Here is a 14,097-nt window from a genome sequence, read left to right as displayed (position 1 = left end):
ACCACTCTGAATCTTACCATTTAGGAATGGAGCAGCAGGGATGTGCTGGTGACTACAGCCAGCAGCCCTGTGGAAGCTCAGATCAAGGCTTTGTCAGATACAGAAACTTCATGAGAATCTCACTTCTAATTTTTGCTGTTAATATTATAACTTTATTGATTTATATCCTTAAGTATCAGCTGTGTGATTCTCACATGTGGTTTGTGAGGGTCTTTGCTAGTGGGGAAGGAAATCTTGATCTTGATTAATTTTCACACCAAGTTTGCTTGCTGAAGTGCAGTCCTTATGTCCACTTGAATGGTTCCCTTTTAACCTCATCATTGTTCTAAAGGAGGGAATAAATGTCCAGTGCAAAATATCCTCTCAGTTGTCTCACAAGCACTGGTGGGGATACTGCCATGGAAAACACACTCCTTGGTTGGAATTCTGGCAGGAAAAGCCACAAAAACCTTGTGTTGTAGTTCAATTCATTCAGAAACCCTCCTTCAATTTTATCTCTTAAGTAGAAGTTATATGTGAGACAGAGCTGGATTTACATAAGTAGTAAATACACATTTGCCTATCCAGAGCTGTATTTTCTCCCTTTCTACAGACATCTGTTTCTAAATCTCACCTGGTGTCCATCACCACAGAGTCAATCAGCATTCAGAAGTCAACAAATTATTTCTTGGGATAGCACTGGGAGATAGATATTGCAGTTCCATCTCAATGGATGGGTTACTGGGGCTTAAACAAATTGCTCAGACAGGCAGTGAGAGAAGGCAGGAGCAGATGTGTTAAGTATTGTCCCCATCCCCACTCCTCAGGAATTGCATGAGGGAGCTGCTCTCTGTCCAGCTGACAGGAACCCATGCTGTCAGCTCCCTTCCAAACTTTGATAGCAGACTTGGAAACAAATGTCTCCTTGCGCTTTGAGCCCTATTCCTTTCAGAAATCTCAACTTTGGAAACTTGTTCTGCACAGAATTGGAGGGAGGCTCAAGTTTCAAAATGCACTTCTCATCTTTGTTGTCATTTCGTTGACTCTTCAGCACCCAGGTTTGGTATTGGCTTGCTTGGAGCCATAAAAAGACTGCAGAGAATTCTTTTCAGTACATGTGCAGGCCTGGGGAAAATGTCCTGTAACATTATGAGGGGTTCTAACTAAGATAAAGAGTTCTTGGTGCTCTTCATATAAAACTTTACAGCAGTTCTTAAGAATGAAGCTATTTCATCTATTTAGTTCCTTTCAGAATATCCACTTGATATGTTTATTTGTGAAGTTGCAGTGCTTTCTTGGTCCTTTGTATAAATACTGACCCACTTGTTCTCTTTCCCAGTGTATCTATGTGATCCTAGTTGTAAGCTGTTGTTCTCCTTAGGATGAATCCAGTGTAACTCCAAATGATGCAGTTCTCTGCTGCTAATAGCCCTGTTACCTGGGTTTTGCTTTGTTTGTGAGAGGTACATGCTTAGTGGTACCTGGGTAAGTCCCAGACCAACAGCTTTGTTACTGCCTGGATTCCATCAAGTCTCTGTTTTCACAGTGGGAAAATAAGAGGACTAGCTCCTGCAAGAATCTATTCATACAGTTGAAATTAGCAGCCAGGCTTCTGCTCAGAAATTATTTACCCACTGTCAAATACTTGCCAAGGGATGCTTTGATCCATGAATGGGATATCCTTGTGACCTTTGTGAAACTCCTAACAATGTATTTTTTTAAACTTCATAAAAACATCTGAATTAGTTTCAATTTCTTGAGTGAGACTTCAGAAGGCTGGGCATGCAGAAACAAATAAAAGCCAGTATGGGAGGGCTATGTGTGTATTTGGAAATTACTGATTGTACCTTTTCATTTTGTCTCCATGATTTTCCACTCAGTCACAGGAACTGATTTGTCTTGTGATGGGGCACACCAGTGATTCCTGCACAGGAAACTGATGTGCACATATGGTCTGGGCCTGCACCCCTAGAGACAATCAGGAAATGCAGGAGACTTTTTCCCAGAGTATTCTGATGGATTGCCAGAAATGTCCCATTTCCAAAAAGTCACAATACAAGCTTTTGCTCTTCTGGCAATATTGTCACATTGCTGTGCTACAAGCAAAGCAAGAAAACACAGATGCATAGTTCAGGTCAGTGAAGGATTGTGTATGGACAGAGAAGCTCTTTGGGATGGAAACAAGGCTCAGCGTTGCTGGTGAGTCCATCTGTGGTGCTCCCTGGTTGCCCACAGGAGGGACAATATGCAAGGATCCAAAAGGAAGGGAAGGGAAGGGAAGGACTGGCCCTGTAAACGAGCCCTGGTGACAGCTGGCAGCAGGGAGCTCAGGCAGAGCCAGGCAGGCAGCAGTGCTGCCAGCTCATGTGGCTCTCTGGCTGGGCAGCTGACAGGGCTGAGCTCCTCCAGGGACAGGCAGTGTGCTGGGAGAGGTGCAACAAGCTCCCCCAGACTGTGTCAGGTTATCCTGGTCCCTCTCTCCTGCAGAGGGCACCTGTGTTAGTGCAAGGCTGCTTTGGCTGAGTGTGCGTGGCAAAGTGGTAACAAACAAAGTAGCTGGAAAATAAAGGAGGCGGGTACCTGAGCATAAACTCTTGAAACTCTTAAAACCTCACTTGAAGTCTGATTTAGCAACTAAAATCTTTTTACACGCAACTGACTTCTTGGGCCTGCAGTCAGTATAGTCTGGGCTATACTTTCAGGTATTTAAGCCTCCATGTAAACATCTGAATTCCTTTTTCCATCCTTGTATCATTTCAGAGCTTGTGGCTATGGCATAAAATGAATGTGGAAGAGAGGAGTGTTCCTTAGGTTTTATCTATTTATTCATTCATTTGTTTGTGTATGTATGTATGCATTTATTAATTTACTGCTCCTCATGAGGCCTATGAAACATTCTCAGCCATGGAAAGACTTCATCAGTAATTGGTGGGGGAGGGGGAGGGATGGGAAAAGAGGGTGCCTGATCTATTTTAGTCCTCCAAGATGGCAAAAAGTACCCTAAAAACTGCAGAAGTAGTCGGGAGTAGGAGGTTTACTATTTCCCTCTTGTATGCAGCCTCTGCTGCTCTGGAGATTTTAAAAGGCCCAAGTGGCTTTGAAAGGTAGAAGTGACACTGAGCAGGGAGATGCTGACTGGAGACTCTCCCAGGCCCATGGAAGTAAGGAAACATTCTGGGGCAGCTGTTGTGTGTCACTGCTGTCACACCATTCTTTAACTGGAGGGACAATGCTGCACAGAGCTGCCAGTCCTGTGGGGAGCCTCACCTTCCTCTGGTGGAGAAGGAGAGTTTGACAAACACAAAGGGAATCCTTAATTAGGCATTAATTCAGGACTCTGTTGGTTTCACACCATGGTGCTCTGCTGTGGGACTGTTTCAGATGTGGAGAGTTCCAAATGGCAAACTCCAAACCTCCTGAACACCATCACCCCTGTGAGCTCTCTGCTGCCCAGGAGATGCTGTCAGGACTTGGTGCTTGGAAATGGTGATTGTTTCACTTGCTCATGGCATGATTCATAGGCTTGAACTGATACTTTAGGACTCTATTTGATTTTCTTTGTTGTGTGCTCTGTGGGAAACCCAAAATATTCTGCTGTCTTGAGTTGTCACTCTCTTTCAGCAATAAAGTGTCATTTAAGACATCTTTGATAACTTAATTCTCTGTTTCATAGATATTCTACACAAGCAAAGAGCAAGAAAACATAAAGGCTTCTTCATTAGGAAATTTGCCTGAAGTTTAACAGGTTTGTTGGAAAAACAGGGCATAAAAGAGGGGTTGCTGCTGTGCTACAGTCATGCCAAAGGGCTTTGCTGGAATGACATATATAAATGAAGACTTGAGAGGCATTTACTCTTTGGGTTAGCGTTGCTGTTTCTTATTTTTCAGTATATTGTAGACTTAATCATGAAGCAGAATAGCTAATAGACTGTCTGACTCTTAATTACAAGTGAAGGGCAGAGCTGAAGGAACTTTTAAGGGTTTGGCCAAAAGGAACATTTGTCTCTAATATTCAGCATTAAAAATGGCACTTCAGGGAATTTTTTCATTTTTGCTGGTTTGAGAAACAAGACAAACTGAAAAAAAATGTCTCAAGTCAACAAAAAATAAAGTGACCATGGATTAAATTTATATTTTTATATGGCACAGGAACACTAACCTTCCAAAAGCCATTTTAAAAAACAAAACAAAACATCTCCCCCGTTCAAGGCAGAGCTGGAATTGTTGTGGTTGTACTTTATTATACAACCTTATGTAGGAAATTGAGATTTGGGAGGATTTGCAAATGGATTCCCATTGAAATAAGTGTTCCACATCCATTAGAAAACACCACAGTTGCTCTGGGAGAGCACTTGCAGGTGTCTCTCCCTGCAAAGCAGCTGCAGCAAGAGCCCTGGTGCCGACACTTTCATTTAAACACCCTAAGATCTAATATTTCTTTGATGTCCTTCTGATCCTTCCTCTTGAGGAACTGAACGAAGTGAAACCATTACTGTAAACACAGAAGACATTCAGTGATGTTCCAAAGAGCACATTTTTGGCAGCGGCAGATTTTTCCGGATAGCTGCCTGGGAATTTACAAATCTGTCACATCTGAATCCATTTTGTGAACCTTTCTTGAGGCTGCACCTGCCTCCCAGAGCCAGGGAGAGGCTGTAGATATGTTATCCATTTGCTGATGCTTCATTAGAGCTGAAAGGGAACAGCCACGTGTTATGGTCTGATTACAACACCTTGGGTGGCAAAAGCTTGTGAGGGAGCACTCAGTGGGTCAGTTCTGCTTTCTGTCCTGTTTTCCCCACCCCAGACTAAAGGGTGGGGGTTTTCTTCTAAGCGAAGTGTAACTTTCTCCGAGTTATTCTCGCTGAGAAGAGAGAACAAGTAGTGGAGATTGAGTAACCGGGCGGGAGAAAGATTCCTGGCTCTGCTGTGTTCATCCTGGAGCTGCTGCTGGAGTAAAGAGGGCAGCAGCGAGTCACGATCGTGCAGCATCGCAAGGGGTGGCACTGGGAGTGCAGGTGACATAGCAGAGACGTCTTCGGATAGCCTGGAGTGCGAATTGTGCTAATTCACGTTCATCAAGTGCATATTTGCTGGTCAAATGTGGGTCACAGTAACTCTTAACTGCAAAATTACCCAAGTGTTTGTCTAGAAAACATGAAAGCTATTTTATTATTAGGATTTGATAGATTGTCTGTTGTCCTGTTAGATTCAGGCATAGAAAGTGAATTTAAAGCTTCACTTTCAAAGTGAATTGATTATTGTTCCAGCTCAGCAGCTCTGGAAACGAAAGGAAGTTCTTTTAAGAAGAAGACAGACTTATTGGTTTGTTCCTGTCGTTTCTGTCTGCAGGACAGTTTAATTTTGCCTCTGACCCTGGCACTCCTGACACTCACTGGGTGATGTGACTGCCACAGGAAGACTGCAGCTCATGTGATTTTAACATTTCTCCAGTCCCAAGCAGAACCAGTTTGATGTGAGCAGACAATTTCTGATGGAACTGAATGCTCTGAAATGACAGAAGGGCTCAAAAGGCTCGTTTCTTGGTAACAGCTTTTGGTCAGCCAGAAAAACAAAACCAAACTGGTGGAGTCTGGATGTAGACTTTTGGATGCAGATGCTTTATAGCCCCTTTGGCTTCAGCCAGACCTACCAGAGAGGTATAAATCTGTGAGGAGTCAACTACTCATGTTCAATTTTCTGCAGTTTTGGGAGGCATCTCCTAACCCACTGTATCCCTATGGACTTTATTAAAAAAACACTTGGACATAGGTATTTACATACATACAAACACAAATCTATTCTCTAAAACATAAATGCTTTCTAATTCTTTTTGAAGGCATTATTTCAAGGCTGGTAGTGACTTGAAGGTAGAGCATCCTGTTTCTAGTGAGATTAGAATAGAGAAAGCTCAGAAAGGCTTTAAGGTAAGTCCTTGAACAGTTCCAAATGTAATTTATGATGTAGCCTTATAGAGGCTAATGTAGCTTTACAGATACAGAAGGCATCTGTATAAATGCACTATATAACAAAGAAGTAGTTATTTGCAAATAACTGTTGGGTTTTGTTAGCTCTTCTCCCTTTTTCATGGCATGAACATTTTCCTAATATAGTTTGGGGCAGCCTAAAGCTTTACCACAAGTATTTGTGACACTCTGTACAGTGCAATCTATCTCCACAGTAATGCATAACAAAACACTTTGCTCCTTCTCATGCTTGTTCCTGCTCATTCCTGTGGAAATCTTCTGATAAAAGCCTGGCTTTATCTGGGAAGGTACCAATATATATCTCTTTCACACCTAACTAAATAATTTTTCACATGGCAGCTTTAAAAGCTTCTAGGCTTATCAGTGGAAAAAAAAATGCTTGGAAAAAAAGAGATTTAATACTTAAATTAGTTCTATCAGCACTGCTTTTTTTTTTTTTTTTTTTTTTTTTTTTTTTTTTTTTTTTTTTGGTTGGCTGGGACTTGTTCTCACAGAACTTCAAGCTGGATTATTTGTGTTAAACTTCCTGACTGAATTCCGAACAAGTCATCTTTCCCCACAACGCTGACCTTTAGTACGAGGCCAGTATAATTTTAATTCGTTTCAAGTTTCCCTTATAAGCAAGAGAACAAGAAACCATATCCCTCTAAGACCTGGTTAGCTAGCTGCATGGCAGAATATTTTCAAATTCTAAAAGGAAAACCCCCCAATAAATTTGGATATTCCAAACTGCCATTCAAATTGCATGCATCCTGAGTGGGGTTAGCTCTACCATCTTCCAGGCAACCAGTCTAGAAGCTATGGAAAAACACAGGCTTCAAAGAAAGCTTTAACTAAGTAACCTGATTTTGATCAGGGTTATGCCCTAGTGGAGGCATTGCAGGGCATTTTCCAGATTTCTGCTGGCAGTTTCTGGCTGTGGTGGGGCAGAGATGATGACTGGAGCTGCAGTTTGCTGAAAGTATCAGGTGCCAGGGCTGTCCCAGCCTCCTACTGGCACAAGCATCTGTTTCCCCAAGTGGTGAGCAGGACCCAGGTAATGGACCTGGCTGGATGCAAACCTTTTTTTCTTGTCTTCTTCGCTTTGCTGGAAGTGTTTTAATCCAGATTGTTTCCCTGATCTGTTCCACGCCACAGCTCCACGTGACTGCCTATGTCTAGGAGCAGGTGAATGTAGGAGCAAGTGGCTTGGAAGGAACATGCTGTACTTTCCTTTTCTAGCCATGATTAGATATGAGGACAGGAAATCTCGGTCCCATCATGGCAAGGAATTGCTGTGAAATGAGATTATTTTCACTGAAGAAAATCGTAGTAGTTCCCTGTCAGGAAGAGAGCAACATGTTTGGTGAGACAGAGTTGGGAGGGTCAGCAGTGGGGTGGGCAGCTTGGGTACCCTTGAAAATAATCAGATCTTCTTGCTACTCAGCCTAACCCAGAGTACTGAGGAGATGTGCCACAGATAACATCAGCCACAGTCATGTCATTTGTGGGATGTCTTTCCTTGTCTTTATTGGGATAAAAGCGTGTTTCCTGTGTGCGGTTCATCAGCCGTTTTGTTCTCAAACTTGCTGCTGTCCAGAACTGGAAGTGCAGTCATGACTTTTGCAGAGACTTGGCTTTTGTTCCTCCTTGCTGGACACTTGGTCTCAACTGCACTTGTGGGACTACAAAGGACAGTCCCAGATGTGGGAAGTGATTTTTTTTCCAGCGCTAGGTGGCTGTATGGCATTCTGCAGTGTCCTGTATGCAAGTATTTAAAAAGCTGGGAAGTGGGCCATTCTCAAAGGGAAAGTCTTCTGTGTTTTCACACCTCTACTCCAGCATCATCTTTTTGAAAGTTAAGAAATCAAGGAATGAAGGCATTTTAATTGTATAAGCTTGTCACTGGCTGCAGACACTTTTATCTCTGTGGAGGTGAGGTAGGCATGCAGTCCATCACGAAAGTGATGCTGGTGGCTGGGCTGATTGCTGCAGTTGTGTGGTGTTGCTGCTTTTTGCTGAGAGGCCTGGGTATGAACATTAAAGGGAGAGTCTGCATGTGTAATATCTGGTCTAGATCTCTCCTGCTACTTGGAGGTTACATGGGCTCCCCATGGGACACGAGGATGGTCACGAGGGGGGCGTCCACTCTGCCATGGGACCTGGGGCAGTGGGTCTGTCTCTGACTTCTGGTGATCCTTAAGTGCCCTGAGGGATGGGGAGTTGCACCAAATCTTGCTCATGGACCAAGAGCTTTGACAGGATTGAGTTGTCCGAAGAGCTGGCTGTGCCCCCAGGCTGAGTGCCTTTGCCAAGGCCAAACACATTCCCCCAGGAGCCGTGCTCAGCTGCTGCTTTTCATGAAACCCAGCTCTGAGAAGCAATTTGTCTCCAAATGAAAGAGAGGTAGTTTTTTTCCTTGGGCACTGGAAAAAAACTTTCCTTTCTCTCCTTGCTCTTTTCTCTGCCATGCTCTAGTCTCTGTACATTTCCCTGCCCATGCCCTTCCCCTCTCACTAGCAAAGAAAAAGAACTAGGTTTTGGCTTAAACATGAATATAAAATCCCAGTGTAGTGGTTTGTGGAATCCTACATACATGAAGGCTGATGCAGCAGGGGTTTGACAATGCTCAGTGGTGCCTTTGGTTATTTCTTTGCACTGAACAACAGTGAAAAACCTTTCACAACTGGAATCCTTTATGTGTTTGAGCTTCACCTTCTGAATATTTTATTGTGATTAAAGCTACTGTAATTTTCTTCTTTTCCAGAGCTCTCTGGGGTGAAATTTGTGCAGCTCCACACCAAAAAAATGTGATGATACAGAACACTTATTTTGCATTTCCACACTGGATGTGCCACGACACATATTTTTAAGGGAAGAGGCCTAGTTGAGGATTAAAGATCTTGGGATGTTGAAAGCTGTTATAAATGCATAAGGTGAGACATCTAATGAATTAGCAGGTCTGCTGAAATTGTTTATTGGGCCACAATAATACATTAGGTCTCCATTGTGCTGGGTACTGTATGTGGGTAGCAAAAGGTTGGCTTAGGCCCCCAGATGTTTTTTGTAACTCTGCTGAAATTCTTAAATGATGTCACTTCGCAGCCTTGTTTCATGCTTGTTTTCTCTGAATGGTTTTGAATGAAGATCCCCAGGACATAAGAGTAATGTGCAGGAGTATTTGTCCCCAGGATTTTGCACACTTGATCAGACGTGAAAAGGAGACGCTGCAGTGACTCATCTGACCTTGTAGACCCAAGAGTGCCGACAGTGGTCTCTGCTAAGGTCCCCATCACAAGAATGCAAAGCATTCCAGAAGGTTTCGTCAACAATTCTAGATAGCAGCCAGCAATTTTCTCACCAATGTTACATAAAATGGACAGGGAAAGCAAAAGGCTAATTGAGTAAATTATTGCAAACTGCTTATGGAATCTCTTTAATTTATACCTAGCAATGTAAACCCACTGCAGGAATGGTACTGCTAAGGATGGCTGTGATCAATTTTTTTTTTTATTTTTCATTTTATATATTTCATTTTTAATAAGGACAGCTTTCAGTGCTAGATATAAAAATTCTTCCTATAGCAGAATTGCTATTACATTAGGCAAGATTTTGGCAATACTGAAAGATTTGCTGATATTTACTTGTAAATTTGTCAGATTGCAAGACTGTCTTCCTTCTAATTAAAACCAGGACTTTTTTCCCTCAGAAACTTACTGCCCAAATTTAGGCAGGGCAGATAGATACAGGTCATAGCCATAGCACGTTACCATCTCTAATTGGCAAAATTCATTTAACCATAACAACAGATGAAGGTATTAGGGAGGGATTTAAAGGAGGATAATGAGGTAAAAAACTCCTAAATGGCAATCCTGTATAATCAGGAAGGAGCAGGCAGAGGGAGAGGGCACCCTGGAAACTGAGCTGGGGCAGCAGCACTCCCAAGGTGCTGGGAGCAGCAGCCAGCACTGAGAGCAGAGCACAGCAAGGACACAACCTCTGTGCTGCCCTACCCAGCCCAAGCACTCACATACATCTAATTAATGTCTCCTTAATGGAGAAATAGCTGGGCTAGAGCTTGGGGTTTGTTGGTTTTTTCTGGGAGGGGGGGGAAGGTCAGTTTGTTTCAATGTCTAATTTTATATTGGAAGCAAACTCCCTTTGCCCTCTGAAGGCAGCAGCTGAGGCTGATGTGTCTCGGGGGGCAGCAGTGCTGGACGGAAGTGGCCTGCCAGGCCTGCTCTGGGATTTGTTTTCTTTTGATTATGGGAAAAGTAACCCGAGATATTTCTGTGCATACAGAGCATTCTTAATGACTGACAAATCTGTTGTCAAGTAGGCGCAAGGGGGAGGTGCCATCTTGAAAGATGACACAAATATGTTTGAATTTGGCTTAAAAACCCAAACAAACTTATTTTTAGTGACTTCCAGAATCTTCTACTATCAAAACATGGGAAAAAAAAAATTGAGATAGTACACAGTTAAACCTGGCCTTGCTGTGGTGGGACTTATTGGAGTTCACTGCAGTTCACAGCAGCAGGCACAGGAGGAGGGTTTCCTCCACGGTGTCCCAGATAATCATTTCTGATCTCCTCAGGCAGGAGCACAGCAGAGCTGTGGGGGTTCCTTCCACAGCTGGGGGGGCTCGATGAGTTCTTGTGCTGGCCCTCAGCTTCCAGCCATTTTGGCAGAGATGGGGAGGAACTGGAGGTGCTGTTCTTGCCTTTCTAGTGCTCATTTTGGTAGCTGGGGAGGGCTGGGAACATTCCTCAAGGGTACCTGCTTTGAAATAACTTTGGTATTTCTGCTGGAAAAGGTCCTCTGGTGACATTCCCATGTCCTTCAAAGTTGGTGCACTTGACACCATGCAGGAGGCTGAGCAATGACCAGCTGCTCTTCAATCCAGCCCCTGGCTGTGTCACCTCTGACTCTTCTCTCCTTTTGTCCACCTTTAGTTCTACATGCTGCAGCTTTTTTCTCTCCCTGAGACCCAAACACAGCAAACCCCAGAGGGTTCATCTTGCTGTGCTCACAGACCTGAGCTTTGTTGGGGGAAGCTGTGGGGCACCACCACAGTCTGGTCCCCATCTTTGGCCATGCCTGGCCCCAGGCTGTGCCCTGCCGTGGTCACAGGGGGCATTGCCTCTGCTGCCTGTCCTTGTGTGTGCTCTGCAGCTCAGATGGAGAATTTCCTCCTGGTAGAACAGGATATTTGGTACACTTCAGCTGGAGAGGGAGTGAGGAGTAACTACTATCACACAGTGAGAGGAAATGTGCTTATGTACATGTCAGTGGTGTTATCATCTGCCCCAACAAGTAATACTGGGGAATGTGTAAAATACTCTGTAACCCTCTGTCAGTGAATCTGATGGGACCAGCTTCCCTCTAAAAGGAGAACTTTGTACACAACAGCCCTTCAGCCCGCTTACACCTCTACATGAGGATTTTTTAGCTGCATATATTGAGTACAGTATTTACAGTGAATTCATATACATATGGGATTTGGGCTTTTTTGAGGTGGGAGGTGCTGTAAGGACAAACAAAACCTTTGCCCTCTTCACAAGCAGCTACAAAGGACAACATGCAGTGAGAGTAAACTGCCAAGACTTTGGACAAAGCAGAGACTGCTCATACACCACATCAAGAGAGCTTTGCTGTTCTTCACAAAGAGGGGCAGCTGGCACTTCATACCCAGCCGAGCTCACCAGGCACAAGGCTGCAATTGAAGATCCAGCTCAAGGAAAACAGCAGCCTTTGGTACCTCCTCCTTTGTCCTCCCTGACTGTGCCTGCTAAGCCTGCAAGCAAATTCCTGCTGCAGGAGATCCTTGGACTTGGGTGCCAATAAAGCCATAAAGCTTTTGGGAAAAGTCATATGGAAATTACTGACTGCAGTGCAGTAGCTGCCTAACTTCACACTATCTTTTGGCTCATCAGCCAAGGAAAGTATTTCACCTCTGAAGATATTGTGATTAATGCAGGAAAAAAAAAAAATCATCAGATGATGAAATCCATCATGCTTTATCAAAGCACTGTCTGGTGCCTGCCAGAGCCATTGGTTTAGCAGGTTTTCTTCTGTATGTTGCAGAATAAAATGAGAATCACAGAATGTTAGGGGTTGGAATGGACCTTAAAGAGCATCAAATCCCAACCCCCCCTGCCGTGTGCAGGGACACCTCCCACAACATCAGGTTGATCAAGGCCTTATCCAAGAAACATGAAAAGAAAGTTTTGTCTTGCTCCACTTTCCTTCTTTTCTGATTCTGTTTGAATTGCACATTCTTTAGGGACTTCTGTTCCTTTTCAGGAGCATTCATGGACTCTTCCATACAGACTTCTTTGTTAATTTTTCCCCATTCTGATGAGGCTTCTGAAAAATTATTGGCTAGTTATATATTAACTGTCAAGTACATTTATTAATTTTAAAAATAGGCTTTTCTGGCTTTAAAAAATAAGTTTTTAACTAGAGATTTGAAAATGTGCTGTGGTTAGGTGAGCAGCTAGCAACTGATTGCAAAGAGAGTAAGTAATTAAAAAAAAGGTCACAAATATTTTCTTTTAAATAGAGAATGAAATAACATCTATAGCCAAGTAAAGGCAGATCTAAATCTAGCTGCATGTCTGTCACTTTTACCATTAACTGCAGTATATTGGGGTGATAAAAGAACGAGCCAAATAAACTGCTGCTGTAACTTTTATGGGTGAGGAATGTAGGTAGAAATGAATTATTCCACAAGATAAGACATCACTAGAAGCAGTGGGATGTGTCTAAAGTGACCATGATGTTTGTTGGGCCAAGGCTTGCCATTTTTACAGAAGGATTCACGTGTGACAGTGACACTGCACCGACAGCCCCAGCCTTGTGCCCAGCCAGCTTCTTCTTCTCCTTTGCTGGGAAATGCCCCGATAAGGAATGGAAAGTAAATGGTGCAGAAAGCTGTGATGTTTTTTTATTTCCCCTGTTCTTTTTCTGACATAGGAAGAAGTGGGAAAAAGGATGAACTCCCAGGTGAGCCCAGACACAGCCATATGTGGAGGAGTGTCATTACCATCCTGTTGGGAGACAGGCAGCAATGCCTGATGCAGGACACCAGCCCCTTCTTTTGCTTCACTGAAGAAGCTCTGTGAAAAAAATTTTTGGGAGCCATGTCCATTGATACAGGTAAGTGCAGTTAAACATGTGGCTTGAAGGTACTGCAGATAACTCTTTTGTTATTCTCTCCTTGGCACTGCACCCTGCCACACAGGCCATTTTAATTTTCTGCCCTACTCTGTTGTGTATCCATCCATAGTGTGTGAGCTTTGAAAACTTCAGGTCAAGACACCAAGGTGAGACCAAATCCCCACAATACCCAACCCTCACAGAGCAGAATTTGTCACTGCTTTATTTCCCTCTGATAGCTTGTTGCATTTGACCGAGGAACTTTTCAGCTGCATGCCTGAGATAGTAAAAGACCCAGCTTTATCCAGTGATTTCCTCTCCTGTCCCAATGCCCTTGAGGACTCAGCAGGACCCAGCACAGTGCCAGGGTCAGCAGTGCCAGGCCTGCTGACACCGTTTGGGAACTGTGCGTGTCACCGTTCCCTTCCTGTGCTGGAGGCACTGAGGGTGTCTCTGGCTTTCATTTCCTCGCCAGAGCAGCCAGTAATTAACTGATCAGTTGGCTTTAACATTCCTGCAATAGTTTAAATGTGCCAAATTTTTAATTAACATGTTTTTTTTGGATAGTCCACTTAACCGCTTGACTTACTGTGACTAACCAAAGCAGACCTTGTTCTTCAAGGCAATGGCTTCCCAGACATGTACATACAAATGAGGGGGTTTGAGGATTTCTTTTTTCAGCTGTGATGCAAACCTTTAAGAATTTGTTCTTAAATGTGTTGCTGGATAGATACTTAATCACTTCTGGCAAACCAGATCTCCTCATGGTCTCTTACTTATTGTACAGTTTTCAATTTGTCCTTCTCCTGTGCTCTTTGTGTGAGCAGTGATTTATATTCTCTAATGTTGTGTATTGTCTTCAGATGGGACAGAAACTGACAGCACAGGGACAGTGCAGGTACTGCAGACATGAGCCAGTTCTTAATATATGTTCTTAAACAACATGGGACCTTGCCTTTGTTATCTCAAAGCATTAAGAGATAGTGGGAAT

General features: G+C 43.4%; 1 protein-coding gene across 17 annotated transcripts in view; it reads left to right on the top strand.

Moving 5' to 3' along the window:
* LOC111934709 (uncharacterized) overlaps nucleotides 1–14,097 on the top strand; it is a 90,792-nt gene that overhangs the window by 36,013 nt on the left and 40,682 nt on the right. For 15 of the 17 annotated variants that reach the window (XR_015275443.1, XR_015275440.1, XR_015275436.1 and 12 more), the window contains 2 exons: nucleotides 8,713–8,881; nucleotides 12,924–13,106. The gene's annotated coding sequence lies outside the window, so the exon portion shown is untranslated. Of the gene's footprint in view, nucleotides 1–3,652; nucleotides 3,725–5,331; nucleotides 5,640–5,818; nucleotides 5,907–8,712; nucleotides 8,882–12,923; nucleotides 13,107–14,097 lie in introns of all 17 variants that reach the window. The other 2 variants (XR_015275438.1, XM_086847809.1) reach the window with 2 other exon arrangements.

This window comes from Cyanistes caeruleus, chromosome 12, assembly GCF_971803275.1.
Source record: "Cyanistes caeruleus chromosome 12, bCyaCae1.hap1.1, whole genome shotgun sequence".
Lineage (NCBI taxonomy): Eukaryota > Metazoa > Chordata > Aves > Passeriformes > Paridae > Cyanistes > Cyanistes caeruleus.
The sequence above is the reverse complement of the archived record's forward strand: the minus strand, read 5'-3'. Positions and strand labels throughout refer to the sequence as shown.